This window comes from Lonchura striata, chromosome 8 (assembly GCF_050655825.1).
Source record: "Lonchura striata isolate lonStrDom1 chromosome 8, ASM5065582v1, whole genome shotgun sequence".
NCBI lineage: Eukaryota > Metazoa > Chordata > Aves > Passeriformes > Estrildidae > Lonchura > Lonchura striata.
Genome location: NC_140710.1, coordinates 5,523,928 through 5,547,633, shown reverse-complemented (window position 1 = coordinate 5,547,633; position 23,706 = coordinate 5,523,928). Strand labels below are relative to the sequence as shown.

The 23,706-nt window shown below is 42.7% G+C and overlaps 1 long non-coding RNA gene across 1 annotated transcript; it reads right to left on the bottom strand.

Annotated features, from left to right (window-relative positions):
- Window positions 1-7,133: 7,133 nt before the first annotated feature.
- LOC146766734 (uncharacterized) lies at window positions 7,134-20,596 on the bottom strand. Its single transcript, XR_014957016.1, has 2 exons — window positions 17,327-20,596; window positions 7,134-17,290 (listed from the first exon to the last, which is right to left on the bottom strand). It is a non-coding gene; the product is annotated as an uncharacterized LOC146766734 (long non-coding RNA).
- Window positions 20,597-23,706: the final 3,110 nt, after the last annotated feature.

Genomic DNA, 23,706 nt, shown 5'->3' with positions numbered 1-23,706 from the left:
ATCCACCGCAGATGCCCAGGCAGTGCCATGTCCACACACCCACCCTGTGACTGACTTTTCCGCATATCCTTACTGGTACATCTTATCATACACAAGTAAGCTCAGCTTTCAACAATTCTGAAAGAGTCTCCACAAAACCCAGATTTATTTTGGCCTTACTTTTAATTACAACAGGTGACATTCTTCTCATTTCTTCTTGCTGGTTCTTTTGGATCTTGTCCTCAGCCAGGCAACATTAGTGGTGACCTTGCTGCTGGTTACGCAAGCCACGTAAGCTACAGCAAATACAAAACACTTATTTTTACAAAATTTTTCTTCTTTACAGAGAATGTGGTTTAAACAACAGCCATATACATAGTTCCCTTGGAGAACCTTCCCTTTTTTTTTTTTTTTTTTTTTACAAAAGGCTTTGTTTTTCATTAAGAAACGTATTCTTTTGATCAAGGTGCAAATCGACTTTTCTCATGCTCTTCCAACAGTAAATACACACTTAAATTCCACAAATTCAAAAGCTTCGTGTACCTGCAGATGGCTGATTTTTCACATCGCCTTCCTCAGGGAGCGCCTCACGCTGTGAGATGTCTCTTGGCTCCCCGATGTTCCTCAGCCCTGGGATTACAAACCCTTCCTGCCCATCTCCCAAGGCATGCCGAGGCTGCAGACCTGGGGTTACAAACCCTTCCTGCCCGTCTCCCAAGGCTGCAGAGCTTTGCCGAGCCCACACCCGCCTGGGCCCTTCCCCGCTGTCCCAGCCGGCAGCTGCGCTTCGCTTTCCCTCAGAACACCCCATCATCATTTCTCATGGCCGCTGCAACACGCGAATCAGAGCCGAACCGCAAAAAATGGCCAAGAGGTACAACAATTTTCACCTTCCCACGCAAAGCACCTGGCGTACTCCAACGGGACGCTGGGGAGGGAGGTGGGAAATCAGAATCCCGATTTGTGCCCTTGGAGTTTTGGGAGCGCCTCACGGAGAGGGCGCGGGCCGGCGCTCCGCTAGGGGGCGCGGGCGAGGCCGCGGCCATGGCGCTCCCGCCTCATGAGGGACCGGCCCGTCCCCGGCGCTCCCGGGGCTGCCGCGCCTCGGCTCTGCGGCAAAGCACCGTCCTTCCCGCCGCTGGGCGAGCAAGTACAGCTGGGGGCTTCAGTCGTGAGTCCCGTGGAGTTTTGCTGTCGCGGTCACCAGACATGGTGCGGCTTTCCTCAGTGTGGGCAGAGGTTGAGAGCCCAGCCATGGCTTCGCTGCTCGCTCAGATCTTGCCCTGCTGTGATTTCCTCAGTGTGGGCAGAGGTTTGGGTAGAGCCCAGCCATGGCTTTGCTGCTCGCTCAGATCTTGCCCTGCTGTGATTTCCTCAGTGTGGGCAGAGGTTGGGTAGAGCCCAACCATGGTTTTGCTGCTCGCTCAGATCTTGCCCTGCTGTGATTTCCTCAGTGTGGGCAGAGGTTGGGTAGAGCCCAGCCATGGCTTCGCTGCTCTCTCGCATCCTGCCCCGCTGTGATTTCCTCAGTGTGGGCAGAGGTTGGGTAGAGCCCAGCCATGGCTTCACTGCTCGCTCGCATCCTGCCCCGCTGTGATCTCCTCAGTGTGGGCAGAGGATGGGTAGAGCCCAACCATGGCTTTGCTGCTCACTCAGATCCTGCCCCGCTGTGATTTCCTCAGTGTGGGCAGAGGTTGAGAGCCCAGCCATGGCTTCACTGCTCGCTCAGATCCTGCCCCGCTGTGATTTCCTCAGTGTGGGCACAGGTTTGGGTAGAGCCCAACCATGGCTTCACTGCTCTCTCGCATCCTGCCCTGCTGTGATTTCCTCAGTGTGGGCAGAGGTTGAGAGCCCAGCCATGGCTTCACTGCTCGCTCAGATCTTGCCCCTCTGTGATTTCCTCAGTGTGGACAGAGGTTGGGTAGAGCCCAGCCATGGCTTCGCTGCTCTCTCGCATCCTGCCCTGCTGTGATTTCCTCAGTGTGGGCAGAGGTTGAGAGCCCAGCCATGGCTTCACTGCTCGCTCAGATCCTGCCCCTCTATGAGCTCCGCTGCCCAGAGCAGGGTCTGTCCCTGCATGGGCCAGTCCCTTCTGGACTGGACTCCATGGTCCTTGTGGGCCCCTTCCAACTGGGAATATTCCGTGATTCTGCAGCCTTGGCGGCGCTGAGAGGAAAGTTTCCGTGCAGAAAGGCTATCCTGTGGTCCCTTGGTGTTTGTTAAGTGGGGCAGAGCAAACAGCCTCATCAATGCTCCAGGGAAGGTGTGCGCCCAGGCCTGGCCAGAGATGGTGGCAGGATGGCAGTGAGTGATAACTACAGTAAACGCAGGTCAAAACTTGCCATCCCATGGCATTTATGGGATTGACTTCCACATACAAAACAAGCCCAAAAGACTTTATCCATACTTGATACAGCTTTACATTTGATACCCATTTAAAAAGTTCCTGCTTTCACACTATTATTTCGATTTGAGAAGTCAAAACCTTTTTATACTACCAAACCTGTAGCATAAAAACAGGAAAGACAAACATTTAAGACTTTACCTAGAATGCTTTTAATTTTTAAGTAGTTCAACACAGTTATTCAAAGTTTTGGATTCCTTGGACCTAAATTTAGCTGTAATGGATGTTTAGCCCTAATGAGTCTTGTGCTGATTCATGTTGAACTTACAGTCTAAGATTCAAGGCCAAATGAAATCTGACTCTTTCAGACCAATTTATGTCTTTACAGTGCTTCATACTGGCTAAACAAATCTGGCTTGTTGACACCAGTTTCCAAGTTCAAAAGTGAAATTTTAGAGGAAGAGAATTAACCAGGGGAACAGATTGCCAACAGGGTGGTGTGAATTTTCCATTACTCTAAACCAAGTAAGCAAGTTTTTCTAGAAAACATATGGATGGGTTATGTTGAAGAAATTGAGGTGAAATGTGTGTTTCATGCAATAGATAATCCAACCTGCTCTTGGAGCCACAGAAAGGACTGGAGCTCAAGAAGGCACTTGCCTTTTAGTGTAGGCAATTTTTAGTCTGCCTGCTGAAAGGACCCAGTGCTGTAAGAAATGGCACTTCAAGCAGGAGAATGCTGTGCCTTCAGGACTGTCCATTTGTTTCAGTATGATTGTGTTACCTTCAGTTCAGGTCTCTGCTTTCGAGGACCTCTCTGCATGAGAGTTACATATATTTATATAGCAATATAAAGAAATTAACTTCTTTTTGTAATTGTAGGAGAAGAATTTGTCAAAATATATTTTTATACCAAGTTTCAGGCATTCTCCCTCTAAGCTCAAGCTTGTCAAATTGATTAGTGATTATTACAGTGTTTAAATCATACAGATTCTAAGTAGATGTTAAATAATCTAGCTCTTAGTGGGTGATTCATGAGGCAGGGTGCTGTAGTAGTTGAAGCTGAGTCAGGAAGGCTTTGTTAAATACCTGACCTCAGTCCTACTGAGTAAAGTCAGGCAGTTAATTCTCTTCTTGTCCTGGTTTTGTCAGACCAATGGTCTTAACCTTTTTTGGACTTGAAATGTTTGCAGAATAAAGATGTCTGAGAACTGTTTAAATTACAGAAACCTGTAGAAGCACAGCCTGTGTACAGACTTGGTGTGCATGGTGTCCCTTGTGTTAGTGTTCTAGAGCAGCAGGTTATAATTAAAGGCAGTTTTAATTTTTTTTTTCTGCTTGAGTATGAACCTCTTGTCCAAGAAAAGGGCATTGTGTTTTCAAAGTTGAGTGAGAGAATGAGGAAATGAAGAATCTTTGCAGAAGCAGAGCTAGACTGGATCACATCTCCAGCAGGGAAAACCAGGGAAAATAGGACTCAGAACCTACAAAGACCCAATGGGGACCTTGTAGCAGTCACACAAATGTATTTAATATTGGCCACAGTTCACTTCTCAACTTAATATATTTCAGGTGTGATTTCCTACATTATGTCTTCTGATACATTCAGGCACAGCAGTTCTGCAAGATTGACTTTATCCATACTAGACACAAGACTTTCTTCTTGCAAATAAAAATCTTTTACATCTGACTAAATGAGAGCCACAGCTGAGAGAAATAAATTTGGTGAAGAAACCAGAAACTTGCAAAGCAAATTACTGCAGTTGGATGGCCAGTGTTTCATCCAGTGAGTTTAGTTCCTTTTAGAGAGATGTGCAGTGAGAGGCAAGAAAAACACAGGCTAGCTCTTAAAAAAACACAAGGAAAACTGTACATTGAGCTATGACCAGAACGCAGGCTCAGAACCTTAAAGATGTTTGCTCCCCAGGGGAAGAGCAGTGTGTGATTCTGAAAGCAAAACTGTAAATATCTCTGGCAAAGGACAGAGGTGATGTTTAGCTGGAATTTCCCAGCAGTGTTACTCTGTAAGGAAGATTCCAAAGCAGAATTTACCATTTTCAATAGAATCCTTGTAAAAACATAAACCACAGGTGCATGATGGTGAGGGGCAGTTCCTCAGCAGGAACAGGAATGAGACTCTTTGGAGAATACACAGTGAACTGATGTAGTCAGAAGTGTCTGACTTTGTGTGAGCTGCATCTTGTCACAGAATCTTAGAATGGTTTGGGTTGGAAGGGACCTTCAAAAGGTCATCCAGTCCAACCCTCCTGCCATGGGCAGAGACATCTTCCACCAGACCAGACTGATGAGCAAGTAAAATAATCAAAGTGTGTTTAGAGTGGGTAATGTGTAGGTTTTTGAGTGACTGGTGATCACATTGTTCAACCTGAGCTGTAACTAAAACGAAAAGGCCAGACTGGTATCTTCTCTAAGGATAATTTCTGGATCACCAGAAATTAATTTTTAATTCTCCACAAAGTGATGTCTCCTCGGGGAATAGTGTCTGTATGAACAGGTACCGTGTATATTTACATAATTAAGCTCATGTTTGAAAGGCTGGTTTTATTGTCCTGATTTGGAAAATAAGATCTTTTCTAATAGGTGGTTAATTTTTTATGTGTGTGAGCAACATCAAGTAGCAAATTTAATTCACTATTTTAGAATGCTACCCATTAAACAGAGCTACTGTATATTTTACAGCTTACAAAACTGTCTTGCCAGAAAAGCAGAATTTTTAGCTATCTTTCTATTCCTTGCTGAGGAGCATTTTATAAGATATAAATGTGTTAGGAGTAGGGTACTGAATAATAAGTGAGAAGTGAATTGAAATGGCTTTGCATTTTTAGAAATAGCCATTTTAGTAAAATATTCAGGACGGTTCTAATGTTTGCTCAAGTTCTGACTGAACTGGTTGTAGTTGATTATATTAATTTTTCTGTACCTTGGTTTTACATGAAGCCAGAGATCCACGGCCTTCAGAACACTTTTCTCTGTAACTGCTGAGTTAAGTGCTGAAACATTAAAGGACCAAGCATTTCTCTGCCTTTTCTGCAGTGAGCAAATCAAAGTCAATATCCCCATAACAAACTGGGTGTTTGAATGCAAAGTTGGGTCTAAGCTGAAGAAGGATGGTTCTTCCCATCTGCAACAAATTTATTTGTGTTGAAAAGTAACAACCTGGAGCTAAGGGAAGTAAATTCAAAACTTTAATATGTAGTTTATATATATATATATATATATATTTAGTCTTCCCCTCTCCTTACCCCTGTGTCGTAAGTGAAACTCCCAGAGAGAATGCAAGAAAATGCCGTCAGAAGTTTGGAGTTTAATCTGTTTGGGATTGGTAGTAGATGCACATTTGACTGAAGAGAAGTCAGTCTTTTAATTTTGCCCATTTATTTATTGTTTGTTTCACTTGAATGTGATGATGCCTGAAAATAGTGTCCCCTTCTGAAGGGTATGTACAGAAATATTGATGATGTGTAGTTCAGCACTCCGCTGCCCTCCACTCCTCTTATGTTGCTTATTCATGTTGCTTATTCTCTTAAACAAGTGAGGACTTGGCGCTTCAATGAGCCTGACAAAAATTCACAGTTAAATTGAAAATAAAAGCCAATTTCTTCAATAATTAATCACAAGAAACGTTGGTATTTCTCTGAAAGTACTTTTCTCAAATAAATAGAAATGTTTAAGACAGATTTCGCAAAGGCAGAGGCACAAATGCTTGTCAGGGACTGGAACAAGAAAGACCTACTGGTATAAAGAACAAACTGCAATATACTTTTGTTTTAACTTTTGGATGTTTGTCCATTCATGCTGATTAAACACTCTGGAATATTTTGTCAGGTTTTCCAGCATTGTTGAACTGAGTTAAAATGTAGTTGACTTAAAACAAATAGAACAAAACCCTCATGTAATAAATGTCAGGTTCATGCTGACTGGAAAGAAAACACCTTGTTCCTGCCCTGTGACCCTGTGCTTGTGTTAAAGCACAAAGTCTCCAATCATACAAGTGGAACATGAAACCTTTCACTATTCACTTTCTCCATGTAACCAGGCAGGTATGTGGGAGTGTGGGCAATATAAGAAGCTGGCTTTTTATTTATGTAGAAATTTGATAATGCACCTCACAGAGGAGCCTGGTGAAGGCTCAGCCAAAGATAAGACTCTTAACTAATGAGCACCATGGTCCAGATGCTGTAGTCTCTGATGTCCAGGACTGGTTTGGAACATGGGACAGACATCTCTCTGCAGGTGATGGCCAGAGCTGTGGCTCCTGAGCTGCCTGCCTCGGTGTGCAGCCATGCCCTGCCTTGTGAGCCCTGCACCTTCCTGCAGGGCACACCTGAACTGCACAACACTGGCAGTGGTCACATTCTTCAGGAGACAGGCAGGAGGGGAATGGACACAATAACAAGATTGGGAGAGCTGAGCCCTGTCTGGCATTGCTGTGGGAGATCCCCTCCCTCACAGGGAATTTGGCATTTCGCCATACACTGGCACAGCTTTCGTGGCAGGGATGGCAGTGCCTCTCCTTGACTTTTGTTTCTCCTTTGGGAAGTGTGTGTAAGTAAGCATTCACGCCCCATTTAAAATGGGTCTTTGAAGACCAGGTGGTTGCAAGCAAAACCAGAAGAAGCATGGGTTGAAGCTGCCTTTCAGTAGCATCTTGTTGAGAAGATGAGAGCCCACATTTGTAAGAGAAGATTCAACAAATGAAACTTTCAGTGGGAGTCTCTTCTTTGGCTGGGTTTGACCTCCCTCTCCAAAACCCTTGGTGTTTGAGTGCAGTGGCAGGCAGGTTAGTTTGCCCTCTTGCTGCCAGTGAGGATTGTGTTGGTTCTGTAGGTACCCTGCTGTGTGCTTTTCCAATTTTCCTTTCAGTGTAACTCCTTGCTTCCAAGCACAAGCTCCTGACCTTCCCTTGAGCACTCTGCCTTGTTGTGTGCTTTCCCCGTGCTTTGCACTTTCTGTTTAGACAATAAAAGGACCAAAGGGAAAACAGTGTTTCTTTATGTTAGAAGTACAGCAGCCTCACATGTCAATATTTCTTTTCCCCCTCTGCACTCTGACTTCGTTTATTTTTTTAAACACTTTGGCTTCTATTGAGGAGATTCGAGTTCCAGAGCAAACCAGTTTGCACAATATGCTCAGCTTCATGTTGCATTGAACTGATCGCATTTGTTATGTCTACCAGCTGATAGAGTTTTCTGAAAATATTTAGCCTGTAATGTAACCCTCCCTACTCTTCTGTTTTTATTACAAACATGCAATTAATCACCCTAATTGTTCCAATTACCCAGAGGCCCAAGTGATTATGATAAAAAATAAATTAATAAAGTTAGTGATGGCATAGTGTGACTGTAGGAATGAGGTGAGCATTCAGCACATCTCAGGAATCTTCCACTCGTTCTTTTATGTCAGGGTGGGTGTCCTGGAAGTGGTTTGATGCACATGCTGGGTGTCACATAATCCAGCCTGGATAATCCCTGCCTTTCTGGTGATCACTGCGTGCTGCTACGCAAAATGTTACTGCATTTGGCACCAACAGAAAGTGAACCAATAAATAACTGCATGGGAAAGAGTTGAGGAAATAAACACACATTGGCTGAGAAAATGATGTTTAAGACACACTTGCATTGACAAGACCAACATTATTTGGAGGTCATATATATATATATAAATATATAAAATTATAACTCCTGAAAATATCTGCAATCAAAATGAAACCAAAGGGCTGTTTCTGTTTTTTGTAAATTAAAACCAGTGCAGATTTTTTTTCCCCTTTCAAATAATTCTCATGCTAGGAGCTTGAGTCTGTAATAAGTTTCACTTGTTTGGCACATCCTCAGGCCCAGTTAAAAAACCCTTGGAAATGGTTCTAAAAGTAATGTCCAAACACAAACCTGTAAGCACTGATCCTGCTTGGTGTGCCAGGGAGAGCTCTGTGCTTCCAAGACTTCTGAAAATTTCCACAATGACTCTGAGCAGCTCTGGGGAAAATAAAGCCAACCACAGTCTGAATTTCTTCTGTTAAGAAGGAAATGGTGTTTTAATGTTCCAGAAAAGTGCAAACCACATGCTTAGATTTTGCTACCGAGAGGCTATGGGAGGAGTTTGCAGTGTTCTCCAAGAAATGTATATATGTTATGTATTTATTTATTTATATTTTTATATATACATATGAGGGTATAATTCTTAGCTCACATTAGCATTACATCACTGTTTTATCTACTCTAAATCTGGTTAATTGCTGTGAATGTGGATGGAGTTTGGACTGCAGCTCAGGTCTGAAATGCTGTTTTCTAATAGGATTAGTGAGTCATTTGTGTCCAGATGTGGATTTGTTTGGGGGAAGGGAATGGGACTGGGGTGATGAGTTGCAGTCCTGACTTCAGCTCCCTCAATATCCGTGGGAATTTTCAGCACTTTGTTGCCCATCCTTGCACCTCCTCCCAAAGCACAGGGAGCTGGAGATGATGAGGGGCAGGCAGTGTAAAGGAAGTGTTTCCATGCTAGGAGGGATTGAGCTGGTTGGGACTCGAGCCCTCAGAGAGCTGGGAATAGATGTAACAGAGGTTTACAGAACCCTAATCACCAAGGAGCCAGCACATGCAAAACAAACTCAGTTGCAAAAAGTCAGGGAACCCCAGGGTACATGCTGTTGGGTGGCAAAAGATGAAATTATTTCAGTAGAAATTGGATGAAGTAACGGGGAGAGGCCTACAAAAGCCATTACACACCAATATTCAGGGTACTAAATAGTTTAATTGGTGTGACCCATGCTGATGGTGGTTCTCCCTGGAACAGTGATTCCTTGAAAATCTTTCTGCTGGGCAGGTATGGGCTGGCTATTAATCTCTGTCATTTCAGTGTTTTTAATCAAGTGGGCAGAAGTCAAAGGGTACAAAAATCTTTATTATGTAGGTTTGTCTTTGCTTGTACTCTATAGGCATCCCTTGCAATCTGTGCTGGCACACAGCTAGCCCATCATCTGACAGAAAAAGAATAATTATATTGTTAATATGAACATGTATATTTACTGGGAAAAATTAGTATGCCAGCCTGTTAAGTAAATATTTACCAAGATCTGTAGTGTAGAAAATGTTGAGGGACAAAACAAATGCCAGTTAATCGTGTATACTTTGGATCAGATTTCAGCTACAGTCAGTGCCAATTATAAAACTGAATGGAATGTCACAGAGTATGAAGGAACATATAATTTGTCATACAGTGTCAACATTGCTGGCATTCTATATTTCTTGAGGTGGCACTTTTGAGCCAAGTCTTGTCAAGTGTCCCAAAATCTCATTTAGCGTGTCAAAAAGTATATTAATTGTTAATTCTCTGAATGGTGGAGAAAGAGCCATTGTGATTGACAGCTTTTGACAGTCATAGCTGGGCTAAACCTCTTAATGGTGGATTTTGCCTGTTACAAGTATGCAGTGTTTGAAGCCTGCCCTGCTAGAAAAGGCAGTGACTGAAATAGCATTTTCTTGGAATGGTGTGTGGGTATCTTCAGACTGACCTGCTGTATGCATCACTTAATCTTAAGAAAGTCAAAACTGAATAAATCTCAACAAAATGGGTAGATATTCACATTTTCTAAGAAGACATGCAAACCCAAACCCTGAAATTATTCTTTATTTGGTAGTTACTAGAATTGGGAGTCTTAGAGTTCTAAACACGTCCTGTTTATTTTATGCTACTTCTCTGTCCTGTGTCCCAGATAGCTGAGAGATCTTTATGCATGGAGTGTTTGACACTGAGGTGGCTTCATTACCTAGAACTGGGCAGCTCTGCCGTGTTGTGAGAGTAAAACACTTTTTTGTGCTCTAATAATGCCTAAAGGCCAAAGTCAGCTCCACATCTCCAGAGATGCTCAGCACTGGCAGGGGAAGGCAGGCAGGGCTGTATGCTGAGGACACAGCATGTTCCTCCAGGAACGCTGGGGGGAAGGGAATTGAATGATGCTGACTTTTCCAGAAAAGGTGAGATTTTGTATGTTTTACATAATATTTTATTTTGAGACTGTGACATGTGAGAAAGCATCAGTTGGCACCAGTGAGACCAGAGTGGCTTTGCTCATGTTGTCCTTCCCATACTCTTGCACTCCTGACTCTAATTTCTCTGGTGTTGCAGTGTGATTTCAAGAACTCAGAACATATTTATCCTGCACGAGCATAGTGAAATTGGATACTTTTTTTTTTAAATTAGAAAAATGACGTTGTTTTGGCTGCAGTAAAAGCTAAGAACAATGTTTTACAATGAGGGAGAGATGTATGACATGCAGGCCTTTTTGTAGTACGCTGTTCTTAGACAACTCATTAGAGGACCTAAAAGCCCTTTGTATTCTGGGTTAAGCCTGATTGCTGTTTCTCCTATATAATATTTTTTAAATTCCCATAAAAGAAAGAAACACAAGAATAAATTAATGTTTTGATGTACTACGACTTTGACTGCAAATGAGGAATAGGACTTTGATTGCTGCCTAAAAGTTACAGTCTAAAATGTTATTTTACATGCTATCCTAAGTCAAGGCTTATTTTAAAAACAAGCTTTTGACAGCAGAAGTAAATTCACATGACTATCTGAGTAAGGCTGGATACATTTTGTGATGATAGTTTAAATTTCCATCATCTTTTCAGCACCTCCTGATGCTATGAAAGGAAGCTTTCTTCACTGCTTTTCAATGCAGAGTCTGGCATACTGAAATATCAGCCACACTTCCTAGGAAGATTTTCCTGCAAAGCAGCGACCTGTAAGTGTTAACCAATATTCCAAAGCTTTGGGCCTGAATTCTGCCACCTACATTTACTGGCTGTGCAAATTCTGCCATTGAGGCCAACATGGCTTTTTGCATAAAATAACTTTGTAAGCCATAAGATGAAATTCTCTAAGTTACTACTTGGACTGTGTTTTGTGTTTTGCTTTCTACTTGTGTTCCATATAGAAAAGATCGTTGAAAATTCAGACAAAAGAATTAACCTCATAACTTGGATCACCTTTAATTTCATATTTGAAAGTTTTTAACAACCTGCTAAATGACAGGAAGCAGGAGTCTTCCCTGACATATGCTCTTCAAAATCACAGCTGAATGTGAGTCCTTGGTTTCAGGAATTTTTACTGACTTCTCATTACTTTTTAAATTACTCTGTTAGTTTTCTGCTTGGCTGAAAGGAAAAAGCTGGTTCTAGTCAAAACACTGTAATTAAATGTTCTATAACGCAAACTCGTGCATAGTGGGAAGACCTGGCAAGTAGTGAGACACTTCACAGCTTAATGTTTACACTTGGCTGTCTGCTTGTGTAGCAACTGTAGGAGACACTGAACCAGCCCAGGCTCAGATATTGAATGTATTGAAGCTTCTTTGAGCTTCTGACTTTATTGTAGCACTGTGCAGCCCAGCCTTTATGCACATCCTGCTTATGTGCCCTACCCTCTATTAGCTATAGTAAAAACCCCACAAAACAGAAAACAAACCCCCTTTCAGATAATAAAAAGTGAGTTGGTTGTGGACTTTCTAGAGATTGTCCCTCTGGGATATTGAAGGCGAGACAATTGCATCACTCAGTGTTAGCAGATACTGTGAAGAAATCTGGAAGCCTGAAAATGGAGATTTGCACCTCATCTGGGGCCAGGAATGGATCATCCACAAGACACTTGCATATCATTATCATAGATGATTATTTGTGTTACAGCAGTGAGAGCAAATCTAAGACTCAGTTAAGCCACAGCCACAACACCACCATCCTTTTGTTCTAAAAAATTATATTGGCAAAATTAGCAAAGCCAGCAGAAGACTGAAGAAAGGAACTGGAACAGACTGAAATCCCAGCAGGATGCTGAGAGCCAGGGCGGCTCTTTGCCAGCCTGGATATCACTCTGGGCTTTGTTCTGCATGTACTTCTGTGGAGTCTGCTTTGGGATGAAGAGGCTAAGGCTTCCTTAGGGCTGCTCATCAGTTTGTTTTTAATGAAAAACAGTCCATTTGCTCCTTGTGGCAGCATGCACACAGTAATCTGTTGCCAGCCTTGGTCAGGGTACTGATACTGCATTACCCTGTAATTTGGATTCATCCCTTTGGCTTTTCCCTCAGTAAGGCCTCTCTGTCTCTTTTCCCACCTTTTCCCCCAAGCTTCTCACACCATTGCAGCCATTTGGGGCAGCTTGTGGTTGTGTTCCTACTTTTCAGTGGCTCCAAACACCAATGCTGCATCCAAAGTACTTATCCCAGGGAGAACCAATGCCAGCAAAGAACCTACATTTTCTCTTTGGCTCTCAGATATGTCTCTTTCTCGTGTGTCCTGTTCAGTTGTCAGCCTGTTACCAGCATTGTCACCACTTGGTGACTGCTGGAGCTGCTGGTGTCTGTGCAGCCCTAAGCCTGGTTCATCCAGTTTATTAAACCAGTTTTGCAGCTGATTCATTTCATTTTAGAGGCCCAGAATGGCTGAGCATGGGACAAATTGCTGTCAGCCATGGGGAGGAGAGCATCACTGCCAGCCAGGATCTGGCTGCTCTCCCCTCCTGACACATCCAACAGCCCATGAGGAATCACTTCTGCTGAAATTTCTGGTGAGGAGGAATACAAGCTGGCCAAGATCTTAAGATTAAAATTCGTCTTTCTTACTTTCTTTTAAAGTATCATGATGTAATTCCTAAAAAATAAATGGTCAAGGTTTTGGTTGTATTTCTTATAAGTAAGATTGTCTTTCCAGCAGCTCAATTTTACCAGCACCAAACTGGGAATTAGTTCAACACAAACATAGGAGGAGAGTGTAATATTCTGAAAAGCTGCCTGCAGAACCTGCCTTTTCTTTTCTGGAGGATTATGGAGTTGGGTGCATTTTGTGCACATTAGGAACAAAGTTAGGAAACTTGACTTGAGTCTAAAGAAACTTTAAAAGCCCCAATCTCTAGTCTTAGCTCAGAACTCTCTACTGCAAGCTGACTGGAAGCAGGGATGGGTCATTCTGGATGGTTCCTCAGATGCCCACTTTGCAGGAGTATCTTTCTTGCTGCTACACTGGCTCTTACACTTCCAATCATGCCCAGTATGGCTCAGTGTTAATTCTGTTACCCCCAGGTTTTGGACAATTCATGTGCAGATCCTGCCTTTCTGCTTGTTCTGGCTCCCTCCAGTTGCTCCAATTTACTTTCCCACCTTGCTGCACCAGCGTGGCTGCTTTGAGCTTCCCCTGCCTGTGATGAGCAGCTCCTCACTGGGACTCCTCTGGCACATCCCACTCCTTCCAGCCCCTCCACATCCTGCCCTGTCCCTTCCTTTCCCAGTCAATCAGCTCAGCAGCCTCTGTGGCTTTATCTCAGATCACATTTTCTTCTCTGAATTTGCCCACTGGGTTTTCAGGGAGGAGCTTCACGTTTCAGTTTTGGTGTTTAAAAGCTACAAGCCTTCAGGGCTTGCAGAGCGTCAGTTAAAATAATAAAGGCACTAATTAATTGACAAGATGTTTTCACTCCAATTTAATCTGCCAGGATTTAACTCTGCCTAGAGGACATAAACTGTCTTCCCTTTCATTTTGGTTTCCATACCTTCCACTTCTAGCACTTGTAAAGCTCTACTTAGTCTAGTGATTATTGCTTGGGTAGTTTGAGAAGCAGCACGAAAACAGACACAAGTATCAAAGGCATCTGTCACCTTTTTCAAGGTTTCTTTGTGTCTTTTGCTTTCTGTTTGAAGGAGCACAGTCTGACAGCAGCATTTCTAAGCTGTCATATTGTATTTCTGACTATATCAAAGACTCCAGTAAGGAGAAACGTAGAGAAGTATCGTAACATTAAAATATCTTCAGCAGTATTGTTTATTTTTTCACATCTTCTCTGGGAATCTTCTTGCATCACTGTTTTGGCCTTAAATTAATATTAACTTGCTAGATCTGAAGCAATTGATTTTAGGGTAATTTCTGACATACAGCTATTATTAAGCTGTGTTTATATGTTGTCTAATAATATATTCATTAAAGAAAGCTGTTAGCTAGACATCATAAACACCCACATACCAGTTCCTGGCTTCCTTCCACACATCCATAATCCTTTTCTTCCTCCATCTCTCTTGCATTGCCTGTAATTGTCTCTTGCGTTACCCCCAGTACAAATCTTGTCTCTTCTCAGATGAGCATTCAAAATTTGCTGGTTGTGATATTTTGAATAGTTATTGACTTTACCTGTTATTTTTTAAGTGGCTGTTTAAAGACATGACGAAGTAGTCTGAAGCAATTAATTATGTTAATAGTTACTGACTATATTGATAATAATTGTATGTGGAAAAGCAGTCTTTGCAGTGTTACCCATTTCTCTCTAAAATCCCCACTAATCTTCTGCTGTAAAGAAGGAGACTTATTCATGTTACAAGTTTTGAACTTTCCAAAATGCCACTACTGCTTCAGGTAGGCCACATGAAGATTAAATACCATGAACATGAAGTAAATGTAGTATTTTGTTTGGGATAAGCAAAGGCTGAGCACACCATGTAATATGGTTTTCATTAGCAAAATATCTAAAAGTGAATTGGAAAATAACTTTTAACAATTATTGCCCTGAAATCAATCACATTTTTAATTAAATAAACATAAACAGGCAGTTGAAAATGAGATCTGAAATCTTTAGTAATGAGCACCATGCCCAGTAAAATACCACATCAGTGTTGGTAATTCATTAACAATACTGGGAGAAATCATATAAAAATGACAGTTTCTATTTCAGAAGGAAGTTGATGAAATGTTGGAAAATACGTGCTGCTGAGAGAGGGGGGTGTATCCCCCTGTGGCAGCAGAGTGACTAGGAGTGATTTTCAAAGACCAAGATAAAAAATGAATCCTAGCTTGGGGCTGTGCCTCTGGCTCTCTACCCAAATCCCTGTCCCCCATTTGCTTGCTCTGATGTGCTGGGCCCTGGGTTTGGGAACGAGCCCTCCTCAGGCCCCTGGTCCTGTTCCTTGCCTCCAGGCAAGGCAGATGGCTCACCAAACGCATTCATTACAAGATCCAGTAGGGAAAAAAAGCCTTCCAAAAATAAAATGTGCTTTTCTGGCTGTTAATGAGTGTCTCCAAGTGGGATATCCCGGTATTTCCAGATATCCTTCACTCTGGCAGAGATGGGATGTGAGGTTTTTCACTTTTGTTCACTGTGACTGGCACAATGAACCTTAAAAGTGCTAATAACAAAACTCATGCTCCTACTAAAGGCAGTTTTCAGAGTCTGAACAACTCAGAGAGCAATATTTGCTGCTGATGTACAGCTTAAACCACCACCACCTTAGGGGCAGAAAATGCCCAAAAGGTGAAGGAATATTAGGACCCTGTGGGTCACTTCACAATGCAAGGAAAAGGCAAAAAAAAAAAAAAAAATCCCCAAAACCCCAGAGGAAATGAGAAAATAAAAGATGAAATAACAGTAGGAAGCCATCTGACTGTGTACAGCACTCAGATATGCCAAAAATACCAGGGAAAGGAACCGCAGTTCATAAATTTAAGTATCTGTTGCTTTTTAAAGAAGAGAAAAGCCTAGCACTGAAGTACTCTGAAAGTGCATGAAAAAATGAAAACTCATTTAGCTGACACTGAGCTGCCTTACACCTCCATCAGTCTGGGAGTGGGATTATGTGCCAGGAGCTCGTTCAGTGCCCTGAACTGTTCAACCTGGGCCATCCTGGGCAAGGGGACGGATGTCACAGAGTCCTGGCAAATCCCTTGGCAGAGCCAGGGCAGGATGGGGCAGAGCCAGACTGACTTCCAAACAATTTGCAGACTTTGGGAGCAAATGCCCAGAAATGAGAATTGCTTTTGTCCAGGCATGTTGCCCTTGATCTCCTGGGATAGAATCCCTAAAGGCTCAGCTAGGAGGTTTGGGGGAGCACTGGGCAATCTGCTAAGCTACATTAGCTGTAAAATCCCATATATAGAGGGAAAGAGGTTTAACTTGGTGTATGTTTCCTTTAGTTTAACCAGTGCAGAGCAGCAGGCTGTCCTGATTACCCAGCGTTTCCCCTGATACAAACCAAATGGCTTCCAGCTTGAAGAACTGTCTGTTGAGTCCCATGTTTATTATAAATCCAGGAGATGAAAAAAATTATTTCAGTTTCTATGTTTTTTACAGCATTTCCCACCAGAGAACACTAACACTTATAAAACAATAAATGATGTAGTATAACACACCAAGACTGTAAAGTGCTGAACAGTAGATAAAATTATTTACAAAAGATCATTATGGTTTATTTTGGAAAAGTAGTGCAGCATTTAATTTTAAGATACATGTGGTGGGTGTAATTTTTAGATGCTACAAAAAGGAACATAAATACAGAAGTACACATGTTTAGTAAGGTACATTTATGATTTTAATTACTTGTCTTACTAATTTGCCTCTGTGATTGACTTCATCTCTGCTCCACCAGTTTCTGAAAAGCAGCTACTTTGCAAAACAATTCAAGGGAAAAACATCAGCATTAGAACTTCAGTGTCCCACTTGGGCTGATTTTCAAACAAGATTTCATGGGAGGACCAGGTATGCCAAGAATCAGAGGGAAAGTTGTGTTGTTTTGGTGCAGTGAATTGGTCAGGGACATTTCTCCAGATAGGCTAATTCTTTCTCCGGTTAGTTTTTTTCCATTCTTGCTGTAATACTGAATTCCAGTGCAAATGTTGAGTGCTGCTGTCACAGGATGGTGGTTGGAAGGGAAATGCTTGGCACTGCCTCCTGTTCCTCATTGTGCAGTGAAGTCCAAGCCAGCTTGCAAGATGGGAAAATGCACATTGGCATGAAGAAATCTAGTCCTGACAGCAGAGCATTGGAATCCATCACCTACCTGTGTTTCAGGCTCTTTTCTCCTTCTTGCTGTAAAAATGAAGACCAATGGCTCCAATGGCAGAGAGGTGGTAGCTATGTTTCTAATGATACTTGAATTCTGCCAGCTTTTTCTATTGATATTCCCTGCCTATGATTTTCTACCTCTGGAAAAGCAAAAAAATGGAGACCCAGCACGACAGGCTCTGCCACTTACAAAGTCCACAGAGGTGGCCGGGCAGGTTTGCTGATTGCTTCTGGGGAGCAGTTGTTTTCACCAATGTAATCCCTAAATAAAAAAATGAGGTACTTTCAGTCATACTAGAAAATAATTAATTTCCCAGCATACCACATCTGGATTTGCCAGTTTTCCTTTGAGTTTCATTGCATCGTTAAGTAAACAATGGTGCAATTTGCTTGGCCATGTTGCAGCTCTACCTGGGCCTGCAGCTGCAGTTTCCATGGATCAGAGTGTGCTGGGAGCACAGGCAGTGCTGGAACAGCCAGCTCACATCAGGTGTGGCAGTTCAGATACCCCTGCAAACTGCTGAGCTAGGGACACAAAGCTCTCTTGGCTAGGGAATTTTTCTGGCTAAAATACACTGGAACTTCAGCTCAGAGCTGACTGGAATTCAGGTAGCTGCTTCATCACATGCAATCAGCCAGCTGAGCCTTCCCCTAAATTTTAAATTGGAAGGGGAATAAAGTGACTCAATACAAGCTGCAGAACTTCCTTTTTTTTTTTTTCTTTTCCCCAAAGCGAGCTCTACCCTTTTCTATAAACTTTGATTTTCTATAACTGCTAGAACCACTTTGGCAGAAAGTTTAACATTTGACAGTTTTTATTTAGATGTCGACATGTGGTTTTTATATTCTTAAGTTTAGAGAGATGGTGAATTCTGTCATTTTCAAATGTTTAACTTGTAACTGTTGGAATCTGCTGGGTATTTAAAATGGATTTGAGAAAGGAAGTAGGGTATTAGTTTTATTGGGAGAAAGAGAAAAAATATTTTAAAAGTTCCTTTAAATGAATGTTTTTCTTACATAATATAGAAGAATGTATTTATATTGATTATAGTGTTGGGCACTGCATAATATAAATGCTAGTTGGGAAACATTGCTGCAGTGAAATATTCTGTATTTATTGTATAATAAATGTGCCACAGAAATAGTGAAAATGTTTAGAAAAATAAAATAGGATTAGAGGGAATGTACTGCATGGCTAAAGCTTTTATGTTGTGCTAATAATACTTCAAAAACCATTTTGTATTAAATAGACTGTTACATTTGTATTTACCATAGACTGTGAACAAAGTGGGTATTTTTAAAGGCAGACTTTATCATTGTCTGAAGAAGCCTTTAGCCAGCACCAAATTCATATTCCCTCTCTCAATTAATCATAGTCTTAATTAAACAAAGCCGAGCTGAATAGGAAGGCAGTGAGATAATTTTAGACCCTTAATCCATGGATATGAAATCTTTAATCCACGGATATAAAATAATTTTCTAAAACCGGGAGTGAGCATGTTTGCCATGTGTGGCATGCAGGGAAACCGAGGCAGAGCCAGACTGTCAGGTCTGGGGCTGCGCTGAGGAAAGGCAGAGATGCTCCCGGAGCCGCTGAGCCCAGCCTGCGAACCTGCCCGAGCCTGCGCTAGCAGGCGAGCAGCAGCCTTTGAACAACTTGTTTTAATTAGGCGAGGAGCACGCTAGCTTTCCACAGTCGCCTTTTAATCTTTTTTATATTTCTGTTCACACTCTGTCACAGATCCGGGCTGCGTTTAATCACCGCGCTCGGCTCGTGTGCGGTGCCGAGCGCAGGACGGGGACGCGGCTCTTCAATTGCCGAGGCGACCCCCTTACCTGTACCTCAGGCTCGGGCAAATACGGAATTCTTTGGGTTGCTGGTCACAGAAAGTCCCGGCAGACCTAGGTGTTCGAGACAGATCTGTTGTTCAGAATAAATCCAAAGGATTTGCAGCCCGTCCATGCTCTGCGTGACAATTCCTGTGGGATGCCCCGGTGTCCTGCGGGAGGGCACCGTGCCTTGGGCTGCACGACCTTCCCCGCTCACCGCTCCTGCAGGTCCTGCGGGGCACTGGCCCCTGCTGGCTCATGCCTGGGCCCATCATACTCGGTTTCCCTAAAAAGTAGGAGCCTCCAGCACGTGTCCCTGCTCCTTGCCCCAGAGGAGCCCTGTGTGCCTGGTTCCAGCCTGGGAATACCTTTCTGTGTTCTTGAGACATCCCTGTGGTGGCAGAGCACTTCATGGGTTTGCATCTGTAAATAATTCTGGGATCAGCAGAGGGAGCCCAAGGACGCAGTCTCAGCTGCGCTTTTCGGACCAACGCAGTTTTCTGGGTGCTGAAGCGTTCCTAACATAAACTTTTTGCCTTTGAGTGTGGCAATAACTTATTTTAAGGCCCCAAACTGTGCAGCGACTGCGTGGGGCCATCTGGGTTGTGCTGGAAGTAGGAGGGCTTAGAGAGAGAGAGATTTTACTAATAGGAACTTTTTGGGGAAGGGACTTTTTTCTTAAAATTATTAATAATGAGATCAGCACGGAAATCCAAGGTGTGCCAATATGACCCTTTGGTGCTGACATGAAAATGTGACCAGTTTGGCTAACCACAGACCTGTCCCTAAATCTGGATAAGAAGCAGGATTAAACTTGGATAAGGGAGGGGTTAAGGTAAACTGTGCTAACAATTACTTTAGCTGGGATTTGCTGTGGGGTCTTTGCATTAGAAAAATACTAAATGGACATTATAAGGATTATTCGTATTCTTTTTACATAACTCCATTTTATTATTTATTACTGATCAGATTTTATTGCTCAGCCATAACACCCATCTTACTTATGAGGAAAAGAAGTTGTCAGACAATTGCTATGTTTCTGTCACTGTTCAAAACCACCAATTGACTTCAAAAATTTCTTAAAATGAGCTTTCTTCAGCATTGAAATTCATGTTGATTTGCAAGTGCTTATTGATGGGTTTTTAACTGCAAAAGGAGCCCTGCAAGCCTGACCTTGAACAAGAGATGGGCGTTTTCAGAGGCAGCAGGGCCTAGATAGGACGTTTTCATGTGGTTATGCCAGAGCCAGAGCTCCCTCTTGTGAGAAAGAAATAGCAGAAAAATCCAGGACTGTCAACTGAAAACATGCAGTGAAGGTGCTGTTCAGCAGGGAAGCAATTCCCCATAGCCTTTCCTGAAAGTCTGCACATACCTCCATCACTGGAACAAGAAAACAGGAGATTTGAAGCTACCAACTTGCAAAATTGGGAAGTAGCACCATAATTTGTACTTAGCTGTGATGTGTCACAGAGTTCTGATGTTTGATCAAAATATTGAGTATTTTTCAGTGGAAATAATTCCTCTGTTCCACAATCCCCAGTGACTTTTGTCTCTGGCAAAAAAAGCCTAACTTTATGTCATCTAATAAAAAGTAGAAAATAAATGAATCTGTCAGAAGTGATAAATACTGTTTGCATGCATCAGCTGTGGTGAATTGGTGACTCTGCTGCCATCCTCAGCACAGAGCAGCAGAGCTGGGCTCCCTCGTGTCTGTGCCAAGACCATCTACCTTGGGAAAGGAGGAGTTTCCAGACATGCAGGGGGTGCTCAGGGTATAATGGGCTACATTATCCAGCAGAGTGATATTGGAGACCCTGTAGGTATCTTTAGGTGTATTTTAGCTTGGGACATTTATGGAAAATACTTGGTATTTCGTGAGATCTGGTACACTTCAAAGGGGAAAAATCTGTTTCAGAAGTATTTTTATGAACCTTAGGATTAAGTTCTTTCTGGCAGGTGTGATGTAGTGGCAGCCAAAGGGGTGACAGTCACCAGCAGCAGTGTGACTTCACTGGGGAGAGCTGTGGCAGGGCCTGGGCAGCCCATCCATCATGAGAGCCTGGGAATTGGGTGTCATCCCTCCTTCCTGCTGGGGTCACAACTTGCCCCATGCCCACTGCCAAGGAGGAGTTGCTCCTTCCAGAGAGAAAACAAATGTCTAAAGAGCCTTCTACAATGTTTGTTAGTTTATTTAGCTGTTGGTAAATAACCAGAGCTCTTGGGTTAGCCATTGGTGCAGCTGCTATAACTTTAATACCACAGCTGAAGTTTTTGGTTTGCTTCCTCCCACCCCATCCCCACCAGGACCTGTCACCTCTGTCCTTTTTTCATCAGACAAAGGACAACACTTGCATCTTACAGATTGTCCCCCAAAACCAGGGTGCATCCAGGTTATAGCACCTTCAGGGACTGACACACTGCTTTTCCAGGATGTAGTTTATTAAATCAACCTCTTTTCCCTCTGCTTGGCAAGAGTTGATTGTGCTAGGATAAGAATGTTATTCCACAGGATTATTTTTTTTTTAAATGAACCGTTTTCTTACAGCAGGGAACATGTCCAATAATTGATGTGGGAATATTAATGCAATATGTATGTTATCAATTTAGAAAAGCAGAAGACATATTTCCTTAAGCTTCTAATCATTTATACATATGACCTTCATTTATACAGCAGAAGTGCTCTTCCAGAGAGCTACAATTTGCTTCAGATGTTTAGCCTGGGTATTTTACTTTACCTTCTAACTGCCAAGTTTGGGATTATTTAGCAGTAAAATTAGAAATGTGGATTTGAGTATGTACCAAAGTCCTGACAGGTGTTAATGGAACTCAAGTTGAATATTTTATTCTTTAAATAGTAAAATGTAAACCTGCATTTGTTTAGCTTTGCCTTCCTGCCAACTGTATCAGGTATCTTGTGTGACTAGAATCACTGTTTTCTGTACATGGTCTTCATGGCAGTTTCCAGTGCCTGTTCCCAGCTCAGCCTGTATTTATAATCCTAACAAATTTCAGCTCCACAGAGAATTCCTTAGGCAAATGTGTGATTCTCGAAGAGAATCAAAGAGATAGGAAAGAAAACTCTTAATGCAGTATAGCCCAGATTTGAAGAATATGCCTAAAGATGGAAATAGATACCTAAGGGGATTTCCCAGAAGGAAAACCATGCTGGATATGAAATTAAAGCAATTTAAGGCAGTTGTGTTAAAAACAAACAAGCAAACCAACAAACCCAAACCACTTGTCCTTTTTTTGTTTTGTTTTTTAGGCTTTCTGACACCTTTAAAAATCTGTTCCTCAGCCCATTGCAATTCAGCAGGGTCACTTACTCAGGGCAAACTCTGGTTGAGAAGAATTTCATTTGGTCCCAGTGGTCTCCAGGTTTGCTCAGATTGCTGTGTGGGGCATGCTCTGTTTCATAGAGGAGCACTGAATGTTCAGGAAAGGATGTGGAATACTGGCACAGGCTCAGCCTTCCTTATCACAGGAGGTGGGCTGGGAGGTGTTTATTATGTCTGCATTTTGATGTCCATCAGTGGAGACAGTGGCTCCTCAACACCTTCCTGGGACAGACTGATGCCCCCTTTGGAGGCATCTTTTTCTTCTCAGTACCTGAGAGGAAGCCAAGGTGCTGCTCTGACCACTCATGGACACCTGGAGAAGGGGGAAAGGAATCCTTCCCTGAGTTACTGAAAACCCTGGATCTGCTGTGTGCCCCACACACTGATCCCGGGTGCTGGCAGGGGAAGAGCTGCTCTGGGGCTCTCTGTTACCACTGCCCTGAGGATGGGCAACCTGCTGCCCTTCTGAAATGAAGGGAACCTTAAAGTGTGGGGAGATGGGTCTAACCTCCGATAAAGGAGCACAAAGTGCTCCCTTCCAGCCCAGTCCCAGGCCAGTGTCTCCACAGCCCAGGTCTCTATTGTCCTTGTGCCCAGCAGCTCATTCTAGTCCGCTGTCTGCCACACAGGCACACTCGGAGAGTTGCAGACTCTCAGAAAGGAGGGAGAAACTCTGAAATCAAGATGGCCTAAACTTGTAAGAGTTTTGAAAACTAGCATTATGCTTTTCTTGGTGTCCTTGATGAATTGAAGAGAACTTCTTTATAACACAGGGCCAGAAATGCACTTTTAAAGTTGAGTCACTTGGTTTTGAATGAAAGTTACTGGCATTGGCCAGAAAATCTGTATTTGCCCAGAAGAATTTTATTTTCTTCTGGGTTCACCACTACTACAGAAATCGTTTTGCCAAAGGAATGGGCAAATTTCATCTCAGTAGGAATCCAGTAGAAAGATCCGTTTTATAAAGCCTTTAGCTAGATTGGGACTTAGTACAGTTTCAATGATTTAAAGAAAAATTCTGTCATGATTGAGTGGATTTCAGCCCATGGAGCTGAGACAGGCAGCATTGCAAGGCTGTGACAGTCTATGGCTAGAGCCTTCCTTCTGCTGACTCTGGGCCATGGACTCCCAAATCACCTCAGGGAGTTTGCAGTTTGCTTTGAAATTGAAGCAGAGAGGAGCTTTTAGTGTAACTCTGCAGATCTCAGAAGGGCTTATCTCAGGAGGGAATATTCCAATGGCTTTGTGCTGTCAGTGAATTAAATTATATAGGCTGGCTATTTTTCCATCTTCTGTTGTGCTGACCTAATTTAATACAAATACGTTACTGAAGAGCTGAACTAAAATCATGTAGGTCTTAATAAGATCATAGCAAAACCCATTGAA